This window comes from Mytilus edulis, chromosome 4 (assembly GCF_963676685.1).
Source record: "Mytilus edulis chromosome 4, xbMytEdul2.2, whole genome shotgun sequence".
NCBI classification, from domain to species: Eukaryota; Metazoa; Mollusca; class Bivalvia; order Mytilida; family Mytilidae; genus Mytilus; species Mytilus edulis.
Window position 1 is genome coordinate 79,311,174 of NC_092347.1, and position 13,464 is coordinate 79,324,637.

Here is a 13,464-nt window from a genome sequence, read left to right on the forward strand (position 1 = left end):
AAATGATAATTTCAGACATTTAGAAGAGAAAATCTGGTTCTACGAAGAGAGTTTTGTAAAACACTAAAACAATGCGTATGATGACCTTATAGAACCTTAAAGAAGTGTTAAGGGTGAGATGAGATGAAAATGTAAATAAGGCAAAAAGAATTTAACTAGTTGCAAATATTTTTATTTTAAAAGTCTTCCAACGGTTTTGTAATTACGTGTTCTAGGATATCCTTGTATTAAGATGGTTTTAAAATATCCAGAAGTACAAATGATAATAGCAAGGCTATATTAACCGTTGCATATGTATAAATGTATAATATTCTTCCAGAAATAGTCATATGACGTCACATTATGTAAAAATTGAAAATTAAATCAGATTTCGAAAAAAGTAATGTACTGTAATTTAGATAATATTTATTACAATAAATAGATAAATAAACAAAACAGGATCTGCTGACCCTTACGGAGAACCTGAGATCATCCCCTGTTTTTGTTGGGTTCGTGTTGCTTAGTCTTAAGTTTTCTATGTTGTGTCTTCTGCACTATTATTTGTCTGTTTGTCTTTTTATTTTTAGCCATGGCGTTATCAGTTTATTTTCAATCTATGAGTTTGACTGTCCCTCTGGTATCTTTCGTCGTCCCTCTTCTACTTTACAAAATAAAAGAAATATCTAATGTATATGGTTGTTGCCAGGGTTTTTCATGTCAGTATGGGTGATTAAACTGTTCTTCAGATCATAAAACCTGGCAATTGCCATTTTATTATATGAAATTAACTAAAAAATGAATTGTAATAAACGCACACAGATCTACGGGGACACATTCTTGTGAAACTATTAAATAAAAAAGAAGATGATTATGGCAAGATGGTTATATAGCAAACTTATATCCATCTCATGAGTTAAGCCTTTTTCAACTGAATTGTATATTTCGTTCTTATGTTGTACTGTTACACCACTGTCTCAGGTTAGGGGAGGGTTGGGATCCCGATTAGACATTGAACCCCGCCACATTATGTATGAATGTGCCTGTCCCAAGTCAGAAGCCTGTAATTCAGTGGTTGTCGTTTGTTTATGTGTTACATATTTGTTTTTCGTTCATTTTTGTCGAGCCTTCCAATTTAGTCGAAAAAGCGAGACATAGCGATTCTACATTCTGTCGGCATCGTCGGCGGCGGCGCCGGTGTCCACAAATATTCACTCTGTTGATAAAGTTTTTTTTAAATTTTAATAAATTTCTTAAACTACCCTGGATTTCTACCAAACTTGGACAGAAGCTTGTTTATGATCATAAGATAGTATCAAGAAGTAAATTTTGTAAAAATAAAATTCATTTTTTTCCATGTTTTACTTATAAATGGACTTAGTTTTTCTGCTGGGGAAACATTATATTCACTCTGTGGTTAAAGTTTTTAAAATTTGAATAACTTTCTTAAACTATTCTGGGTTTGTACCAAACTTTGACAGAAGCTTGTTTATGATCATAAGTTAGTATCCAGAAGTAAATTTTGTAAAAAAAATAATCCATTTTTTCCGTATTTTTCTTTTAAAATAGACTTAAGATTTTTTTGCCAGGAAACAACACATTCACTCTGTGGTTAAAGTTTTTAAAATGTTATTAACTTTCTTAACCTATCCTGAGTTTGTACCAAACTTTGACAGAAGCTTGTTTATGATCATTAGTCAGTATTCAGAAGTCAATTTTGTAAAAAAATAAATCCATTTTTTTCGTATTTTTCTTTTTAATGGACTTAAGATTTTCTGCCAGGAAAGAACACATTCACTCTGTGGTTAAAGTTTTTACAATTTTAATAACTTTCTTAAACTATCTCTGGTGTGTACCAAACTTTGACAGAAGCTTGTTTATGATCATAAGTTAGTATCCAGAAGTAAATTTTGTAAAAAAATATATCCATTTTTTCTGTATTTTTCTTTTAAACTGACTTATATTTTCTGTCAGGAAACAACACATTCACTCTGTGGTTAATGTGTTTAAAATTTTAATAACTTTCTTAAACTACCATGGGTTTGTATCAAATTTTGACAGAAGCTTGTTTATGATCATAAGATAGTATCCAGAAGTAAATTTTGTAAAAAAACAAATACATCTTTTCCGTATTTTACTTTTAAATAGACTTAGATTTTCTGACAGGAAACTATGCGTTCAGTCAGTGGTTAAATTTTCTAAAATTTTAATAACTTTCTTATACTATTTTGGATTTGTACCAAACTCTGACAGAAGTTTGTTTATGACCAAAAGCTAGTATCTAGATGGAAAATCTTAAAATTTTGTATTTTGGGTTTGTATCAAATTTTGACAGAAGCTTGTTTATGATCATAAGATAGTATCCAGAAGTAAATTTTGTAAAAAAACAAATACATCTTTTCCGTATTTTACTTTTAAATGGACTTAGTTTTTCTTTCAGTGAACATAACATATAGTCTGCAGTTAAAGTTTTTAAAACATATATTAGATTCATAAACTATCCTGGATTTTTAACAAACTTGTTCAGAAGCTTCTTACAATCTATAGATAGTATCAAGAGGATTTTTTTTATTGATTGTTTTTCCTCGTTTTTGTTGAGCCTGCGATTAACAGCAAAAGTATGTGAGACACTGGGTTCCACGGAACCCTTACACATTTTTTGTACATTAATCATGCCATTAGTTTTCACATTTGAATTGTTTTACATTGTCTTTTCGGGGCCTTTTATAGAAAAAAGTAAAATCACAGAAATACTGAACTCAGAGCTTTGCTCATACGGTGACCTATAGTTAATTTCTGTGTCATTTGGTGCTCGTGGACTTTTAGTTTCTTGTGTATATTTTGGATTTTATTATGACATCAATTATCACTGAACTAGTAAACATTTTGTTTAGAGACCAGCTGAAGCACGCCACCGGGTGCGGAGTTTCTCGCTGCATTGAAGTCCAATGGTGACCTTCGACTGCTGTCTGCTCTTTGGTCGGGTTTTTGTCTCTTTCACAAATTCCCCATTTCAATCTCAATCTTATTCAGTAGCTGCGTGTCTCTTATATCAGTGTTTAGTGTCTATTGTTTTTATGTTAGTAGTTTTTGTGCTTTGTTTCGATCTAATGAGTAAATTTGTAACTGATTTTTACAGTTTTTCAAAAGCTGTGATGTTTCATGACTGTCCCAGGTTAGGGGATGTTTGAGCGCTTAAAACATGTTTTAACCTCCACACATTTTTTAATTTGCCTGTATAAAGTCTGGAGCCTGTAATTTAATATTTGTCGCTGGTTTGTGTTATATTTGTGTGTGTGTTTTAGGGAGGGGCATATATTGCTATAAATTATACCGTTATTTTTATCCTTTGAATTGTTTCACATTTTTTAAGTCCCAGGTCCAAGGTCAGCGAACTGTCTCCATTTTTATATGTATATAGTAAGAGATTAACCGGTAGCATCGAAGAGAAATGAAATTAAAAAGCACAGAATTCCAATAGGACTGCCAAATGCATTAATTAATTCTGATTGTCCAATTTCGTAACATCTCCGCTGAAACTTAGAACTAGACCAAATGTTTTGATACTTTGAGATATTGATCATTGAAAGAACTTCTACAAACGATACATATTTAATGTTGATCATCGAGTGGCAAACATGGCAGAAACGATACATATTTAATGTTGATCATCGAGTGGCAAACATGGCAGAAAGACGCATGTTGTTTCCAAAGAACCATTAGCTTAAAATTATCCAAACTCATTAGGTAGGATGTTTTCTGCAAATGCATTCTTAAATTTTTATTAAATAATTTTAGTGCATTTGTTACGGGAATATTTTCTTGTCGTTAAACATTTAATATTCTCTATTTATGTCTATCCTGTCGACAAATTTAAACGTGGAAAAAATGGGGACACATTTTATAGCGGAAGGTTTGGCTACCAATAAAACCAGGCTCTACACACCATATGTTTTTACATTCCATGTTCCAAGTCAGGATTAAGGCAGTTGTTATCAATAGTCTGTTTCTATGTATGTTTGCGAATGCTTTTGAATAAGATTGAGGACCCCTCATTGAGAACGGAAGTAGTTCAGTGTTTCTGTTGTTCCATTGTTTTCCTATTTATAGTAGATGTGTTTCCCCCGTTTTTGGTTTGTGACCTCGATTTGTTTAGAATTAATGGATTTGTGACTATGAAACAGCTGTATACTACTGTTGTTTTTATTTCACAATTGTCTGTGACAAGAAGCTTGAGTATCACCAGCCCAGTAGTCAGTACTTCGGTGTTGACATGAATATCAATTATGTTGTCATTTTTTCATAAAATTTCATGTTTACAAAACTTTGAATTTTTCGAAAAACTAAGAATATTCTTATCCCAGTAAAAGATTACCTTAGCCGTATTTGGGACAACTTTTGGAATGTTGGGTCTTCAACTTTGTACTTGTTTGGCTTTATAACTATTTAGATCTGAGCGTCACTGATGAGTCTTATGAAGACGAAACGCGCGTTTGACGTATTAAATTATAATCCTGGTACCTTTGATAACTATTGTTTCGTCATATTATTTTTACCTAGTTTGTTGATCATTTGATATTCATGATCCCTTTATTCTTAGATGTAATCCAATTAATATTTGATATTCATGATCCCTTTATTCTTAGATGTAATCCAATTAATATTTGATATTCATGATCCCTTTATTTTTAGATGTAATCCAATTAATATTTGATATTCATGGTCCCTTTATTTTTAGATGTAATCCATTCTACTGGTTCGGTGTTTTCTGATCTTGTTTTTTTATGTTTGTTAACGTTGTGTTTTCTAAGTTTGGGTTTAGTGAATTTTGATGTGTTTTTAAATGTTTTTTGAGCTATTGTATAGACCTTTCATTCTATTTAATTAAGAATATATTTTATATTGTAGCTAAAAAAAATACTGTTGACTAATACTCCTATGTTTTTTTCTATTGTTAAACAAGTTTGGTTGACTCTTGATGTGAATTATCAACATATTTTTTGGTACTTTTGATAACCAATATGTGATGTTTATTTTCGATATATATATTTTTACGATAAAAAAAATCTTGCTGTTTAATCAAATCAAAATCAAATCGAACATTAATTACTTTTTGGACCAGGATATAGATAATGCAATCATATATAAATTTGTAGTGGATCTTGTTGCAGATGTCAACATCATTGAAATCAGCACAGAATTATATAAGCTTGTATTAAGGTAATTTACATTAAACAATATTTAATGTTTTATACATATGATAATTGCATGATTGTGTCAGAAACTGAAGGATTCTTATTCAAGAATAACTCTGATATGAGAATGTATGTAACATAAAAGTATTATTTTGAAATTTTTAATTTTGGATGTAATGCGTCTTCTGATTGGCTGACGTTGTTTTGTTTATCAGCTCATAGACATAATTCAGTCATGTGACCGTGACGTTCTATTCTATATTTGAATGCACAGAATATTTTTGTGTTGATGGTGTTTGTTTTTCACCTGGTAGTCCAGAAAGTTTGTGACCATCTATTATGTGTTGCAAAAGGTTGTTGTGCCGCTGGTCATCCTGAAGTTTGTGGAGACTTGTACTGTACTATAACATCAACATGTTGCGGTGATGACTGTTGTGACACAGCAGAGGATAAAGTTTGCTGTGGGGATGAATGTTGTGACACAACAGCGGGTAAAGTTTGCTGTGGGTTGGAATTTTGTGACGCTGGTAAAGCCTGTTGTGCTGGTTCCTGTTGTGATGTGGGCGATAATGTTGCGAAGTTTCAGAGTCGTGTTGTGGAAATTCTTGCTGTGACTCAAACACAGAATCATGCTGCGGTGGAAGTTGTTGTGAAAATGGAAATGGTTGTAACGATAAATGTTGCGATTGTTCTAACCAAGTTTGTTGTGGCGGAATAGGATGTAACAATATGTGTCCTTCGATATTCCAAATAAAACCATGTCCTGGTCCTACTGAAAAAATAGTCTTAAAAAATGTCAGGAATGAACGTAGTAGCAAAGAACGCCATAAACCAGTTTTAGAACTGTATCGCTTATTACGCAATGGAGAGAGTTGCACAACTATGGTATCGGAGGACCCAACTGCCAGCTACGCAGTTCAAGACCATATTTTGTGCCAGCTAAACATTAAAACACAGTACCTGGCGTTCACATCTAATCTCAGTTTAGCCACGACATGGTATCATCTTTATAAGACAACAGCACCGGGGTTTAGCTAAAGTACCCATTACCAGCATTCCTTCAACTTGTGCTATTTATAATTTAACAGGTCCCTTGATACGTCCAAAGTACCTTACCAATTCACTGGCAGTCAAGAAAGCTGTGGCTCAAAGTGCTTATCTTGTAGATGTTCCAAACGGAAAATTGATCACTGGAATATGTATTCCACCAATGTATGTTCCCAGATTGATACAAATGTGTCTTATCAAGCATTTGAACGATGTGTTTATTTATAAGATAAAATATGTAATAACATTGGTCGATCATCTCACGAATTTATCACGTTCTTCATGAAATTAGATGATTCTTTATCGTGCTCACAATCGGCAAACTTTGAAATATGCCTTACCTTAGCCGTATTTGGCACAACTTTTTGGAATTTTGGATCCTCAATGCTCTTCAACTTTGTACTTGTTTGGCTTTATAAATATTTTGATATGAGCGTCACTGACAAGTGACGAAACGCGCGTCTGGCATACTAAATTATAATCCTTGTACCTTTGATAACTATTTGGACAAACAATTGAAAGATACTTACAGTGGCGCTGATCAACTATAGTCTATTAGCATGCTCTGTCTGTCTAGTTTTTTTGTTTATTTCTTTTGTCTTTTGCACTGCCACGACAAACAAGAATATGTGTCCATATGACAACTTTTCCAACTCGCACTATTCAATTACCATGATCAGTGATCCGTATAATCCGGGTTGAAACCGTACTTTGACATGCAAATTTTAAAACTTCACCTGACAATGAACAAGCATAATAAATGTCAAGTTGATGTGACGAACCTGCGGTAAACCACAAAAAGCTTTATCCCGATTTAGAGAAATTTCTTCCAACATGATTGGCTGATATTGTCCTAATAAAATTTTAGAATAGTTTTTTTTATCAAAAAAAGTAAAATCACAAAAATACTAAACTCTGAAGAAAATTCAAAACGGAAAATCCTAATCTAATGGCAAAATCAAAATCTCAAACACATCAAACGAATGGACAACAACTTTCATATTCCTGGCTTGGTAAAAGCATTTTCAGATGTAGAAAATGGTGGATTTAACCTGTTATAAAGCAACCTCTCGCTTCTATGACAGTCTAAAAAATTCAATTATATTGACAAGAATGTGTGAACAATACATACAGACACATTCGCTCCTTTAAATAAACCTATTCTAAAAGGTTACCTATTCAACACTGTAATAAGATCATTGAATATTGTTTTTATTGGTATAAATATTGATTTTGTTATCAGTAAATTAAAAGCTAACTAAATATTAATAGTATGTTATATGCATATAAATATTCATGGATATACAATCTGTCGATACCTGCAACTTGGCATTGCACAAGGTCATGTTTTTCTCTGGCTGTTTATGACGTCTTTACACTAAATCCATTGGATGTTGGATGTGTACGGATTGATAGTTTAGTCTTAGATGCATGATGCATGGTAGTTGTTAGTGGCTTTGAACTAGCTGTCAGATAACTGCGAGTACTCTCAGATCTGTTCATTGTGTCTTTTTGTGTCTGGATGTATAAGTGACGGGCCACGTCTACTTGTATTTTTGTCTATCTGATGAGTTAAGCCTTTTTCAACTGATTTTTTCGTTTGTATGTTGTACTGTTATACCACTGTCCCAGGTTAGGGGAGGGTTGCGATCCCGCTAACATTTTTAACCCCGCCACATTAATTATGTGTGTGCCTGTCCCAAGTCAGAAGCCTGTAATTCAGTGGTTGTCGTTTGTTTATGTGTTACATATTTGTTATTCGTTCATTTTTTTTTTTTTTATTATTATTATTATTATTTTTTTTACATAAATAAGGCCGTTAGTTTTCTCGTTTGAATTGTTTTACATTGTCTTATCGGGGCCTTTTATAGCTGACTATGCGGTATGGGCTTTGCTCATTGTTGAAAACCGTACGGTGACCTATAGTTGTTAATGTCCGTGTCATTTTGGCCTTTTGTGGATAGTTGTCTCATTGGCAATCATACCACATCTTATTTTTTATATTATAGGTAAAAATGTCAAAATTAGGGGTACAGCAGTCAACGTTGTGTTATTATCTTAAGGTAGATCATAGGAATGTTTCCCCGAGATATATTTTTCTTATACTTTGCCGAACGAAGATTTTACTATGCTCTTTTCAAAAATATCATAAAAAGGATGGGTCACCTTGCTATTTTTCAAGCTACAAGTCGTTGAAAATTGCCTAAATTTGCTTAGAATGATCATTAAAAAGCATTTTTTTTGTGCATAAAAAAAACTATGACATAGAATTTTGAAATAAATTGTGAGAAGATAGGTTTAATTATATGTTTTAATAAAACAAAAAGAAAAAAATGGTGTCATCGAAAGTTTTACTTGCTACAAGTAAAAATAAAAAAATTCCCGATCTGTTCAGTATAAATTTGTTACTAAAAGAGTTATCTACCCTTCACAGGCTTAGTTGAAAAATTGATTCTAAAACACATATGTTTGATATTCGTTTAAATATTTTGAATAATGCAATACACCAGCAAGTTTTCTTCATAAAGATAAACAGTCTAAACAATAAAATTACACATCTGTCTACACATTTGGAGATTTGGGTAAATAACTAGACTGATTGTTTACTGCAATAGTACAATCCAAGATGGCTATACCATGAATTTACCTTAATCACTATAAAATAAACAGATATATATACACACATTTACCATGACACAATTACACAATGACGGGATGTATTAGTACATATATCACGTCATATGTAACCAAGAAACACAAAAAGGTTTGGCAAGCCGTTTTGCTATTTATTCTTACTTCAAGATATCTCATAAACTTTATAAGATATCTTATATAGTTTATAAGATATCGTATATAGTTTATAAGATATCTCATATAGTTTTTAAGATATCTTATATAGTTTATAAGATATCTCATATAATTTATCAGATATCTTATATAATTGTCTTTATAGAATATCTCATAAACTATATAAGATATCTTATAAACTATATGAGATATCTTATAAACTATATAAGATATCTTATATAAAAATTGTTTATAAGATATCTCATATTCTTTATAAGATATCTTATAAACTTTAGAAGATATCTTATAAACTTTAGAAGATATCTTATTAAATATATGAGATATCTTATAAATTTTAAGAGATATCTTATTTAAGATTAAAGATATCTTATATAATATATAAGATATCTCATATAATATATAAGATATCTCATAAAAATAAAATTTTACAAGACATCTTATATATTATTGGAGATATCTTATATATTATAGGAGATATCTTAGTTAGTTTATTAGATATCTCATAAAGTTTATAAGATATATCCTAAAGTTTGTAAGATATCTCCTAAAGTTTATAAGATATCTAATATAGTTTATAAGATATCTTATATAGTTTATAAGATATCTTATATAGTTTATAAAATATCTTATATAGTTTATAAGATATCTTATATAGTTTATTAGATATTTTATATAATTGTCTTTATAAGATATCTCATAAACTATATAAGATATCTTGTAAACTATATGAGATATCTTATAAAACTATATAAGATATCTTATAAATTATATAAGATATCTTATATAAAAATTGTTTATAAGATATCTCATATACTTTATAAGATATCTTATAAACTTTATAAGATATCTTATAAACTTTAGAAGATATCCTATAAAGTATATAAAATATCCTATAAAGTATATAAAATATCATATAAACTTTAGGAGATATCTCATATAACATTAAAGATATCTTATATAATATATGAGATATCTTATAAAAATGAAATTATATAAGATATCTTATATATTTAAGGAGATATCTTATAGATATCTTATATATTATAGGAGATATCTTGAAATTCGAATAAATAGTAAAACGGCTTGCCATAAAAAGGCATAAAGATCAAGCATATTAGCAAAAAGATGTTCTGATATTAAGTCAATTCAAATTATCTCCTTTCACCACTGACTTGATAAAATCAAAAGTTAGATATGTTGGATACATTTTGGATTCGAACTTGTGATAAAGTCACCATCATGGTATAGAAAAGAAAAACAATGAATAAGCGGTGTCATAAAAAATCATGATAAATTCATTTCACAGTGTGCAATTGTCCTATTACGGAATTTGTACTGAAATAAACACCAATAAATGAGTGTAAATAAAAAATAAAAAATAAAAATAAATTCGTTACACAGTGTGCGATAGTTCTTATACGAAATTTATTGACCCGATAAATTCCCGTATTAGGAAAATTGCATACTTGTGACTTATATTTAATACCATGAAAATATCTTATTTCTTACCATCACAGTTTTATATTCAGCGAACAGTGTAATTGAGTTTAGAGAACACACAAAAATAATTTACAAACATCAATGATTTGTATAGCAAATCCTTGCAAACATTAAGAGTCTTTTGCAAACGAAAACGTCTAGCTTACAATCCTGGTATAACCGTATTTATGATGAGTTTATTTTCAAGGTGCATATCAAAATGAACACATTGAATCAAGTTGATGTTATTAAACTTTTATTGTGAACCACCTTAATATGGGAGAACTATCAACGAACGATAGGATTGGTGTACGCAAGTGCCACTTCATACAAGCTATAAAATGGTCCCAAACATGACTAGTGTAAAACAATTGAGAAATGGGAAACACTGTTTAACCACATCAACAAACGACAACGACAGATGCAAAACACATGCAGCGGGTTTAAACGTTTCAATAGGCATCTAGCCATGTACAACCACAGGTTATCCGACGGAGAACGTTTGTTGTAAACTTATAAAACGTCCAGATAATTTGATAATATTCAATAACTTTTCCTTCGAGGGCATTATAGAATCGTAATGAAAAAAGATGACAATTACTCAAAAATGTCTAAAAGGAAGTATGAATCAATAAAATTATCAATAAACTTTTGATAACAGATCTTCTTCACCAAGATCCTAATTAATCTTGCTGATAAATATCTTGCACGCAATTGACAAGTTATCAAATTTAAAATATCTCCCCGATTCATACCCTAAAAAATCTCTGAAACTGACATATTCTTGTTTCTAGATTGATAATATATTTATTACGTTTGCAGGATGTGTTGTTTTTTTTACGAAATATCAACTTTCCGCTGGGAATTGACTGTGCTTTCGACTTTTTCCGTTATTTATTTGCGGCTGACTTAATACAGGAGCTTCTTAAAAATTGAAAGGAAGAATCATTATCCTTTAAATCAACATTCCGCAATAAAGATGATGTCTCCTCACAAAATAATCTGAAGTTTGGTGACTATGTCAAACATATCTATCCGATCGAACTTGGAATACAGGAAACATTCAGCTGCGCATGCATATATGTAGCATATATATCTTTCAGTTCGATTTTCCAAAGCTTTCATTTCTATCATGATTTCCATTGTGGAGAGTTGCTGCTTTCAATAAAGCTGCTATTGAACTAATAGTTCCAAGTCTTGATGTTGAAATCATTCATACGAACATTTTACGGAACCTATGATCACCAGTTATGGAAAATTTGTTTCCGAGATGACGACGTATATGTTCCTATTGTCGTAACCATAATCCCGTGTTGTTTTTAGCTTTGAATGTGACCTGCCGCATTAGACTTATCACCTGGTTTGTACTTTTGTTAATAACACGACGGATACCACCATTAAGCAGGATCTGATTACCCTTCTGAATCACCTTAGTCAGTTAGACCACCAAAGTGTTTGGAAGGTTTGGTGTTCCTCAGTATCTGTTAATTTGGTCAATATGTTTCTATAAAAGTTCATTGAAGGATACCAAGACCTTGTTGATAAAAATTATTGTGCTGTGGTAATTTTTTGTATTCTTGTCTCGTATTTGCGAATGTGCTTCGTGTATATGCTTTTTTCTTTGTTGCAACAATTGTATGTTTTTATAGTCATTAAGATTATAACAAAATGTTGACTGCTGTACCCATATTTTTTACACTTCTATTTATTATGTCTGTGTGTTTTGTTCACACATCGTTGTCAATATAATGGAATTGTATACGACTGTCATGCAAGAGATTTAGCTAGCTATAAAACCAGGTTTAATCCACCATTTTCTACTTATGAAAATGCCTGTACTAAGTCAGGAATGTGGCAATTGTATTCCATTCGTTTAATGTGTTTGATTTTGTCATTTGATTAGTTTACTTTTTGAGCATTAGAAATATATCAATATGTCTTGATAATGCCCAATGCGGGAAAGAAAACGAACTATTGATTTTAGGATCAAAGGTCAAGGTCACAAGACGTATTCACAAAATGGTAGGTTAATAGATCATGGTCACATCAGGTTTTGATAGACCGACATTTGTAGAGTGTAGGTAAGCTGTTACCAAACTTTGTTGATAAATGCAGAAAGGAAAGAAGATACCTATTTATCTTACGATCAAAGGTCAACATCTTTTTATGATACTAGTAACTTTAAAAAAATTGTTCAAACATCCATAGCTGCAGATTGTGATTTAAAGAATAAGATCCTGGTTTTTGAGTCTGTACATATACTCAAAGTTTTAGAATAGCTTTGTAACAGGGCATGGGCTTTTGAGCCATTTAATCATTTCCTTGTTTGGTGGAAAGTGAACTTTTGGATTTTGAGGCCAATAGTGAAAGGTTATGGTAATATTAGCAATTCATTATATATAATGTATTTTTCAAATGCTCCATAAAGGGATTTAGTTTAACCTGAAATAGGTAGGAAACCTTCTATTTGATCAAGAAATGATGATTTGGTGTTTGAATATGACAAGTGGGTGTACAGATAGATGTGTATGGGAGTTGAGGTTTATTAGTCATTAAAGTTTTAAAACATATTGGATGATGGAAAAGGGGAGACACTTCAGTACAAATAAAATTTATGTTTAATTTCTAGTTGTTCTCTTTATGCTGCAATACCACCAAATGTTCCGCATAGCATATCATGTGTAGGAATAAATAATTTTGATTTGAGACAATGAAAAAAGAAAATTGGCTGACCAGAAGTGTTCCTTGTTTTATAAATTAACTCTATGGAAACACAATCAATGTCACAAACAAGGCTTGTGCAGACAGTCAGTGACGTTAAACCAGTACCAGAAATGTTAATATGGTAAATGATTTCTCAGCTAATGTAGGATTATCTCCTGTTATTTTTTCAAAGGAGTATGTTACAAAACATCTTCTTTTATTTGAACGCACAATAATGAACGGAACAACACATATA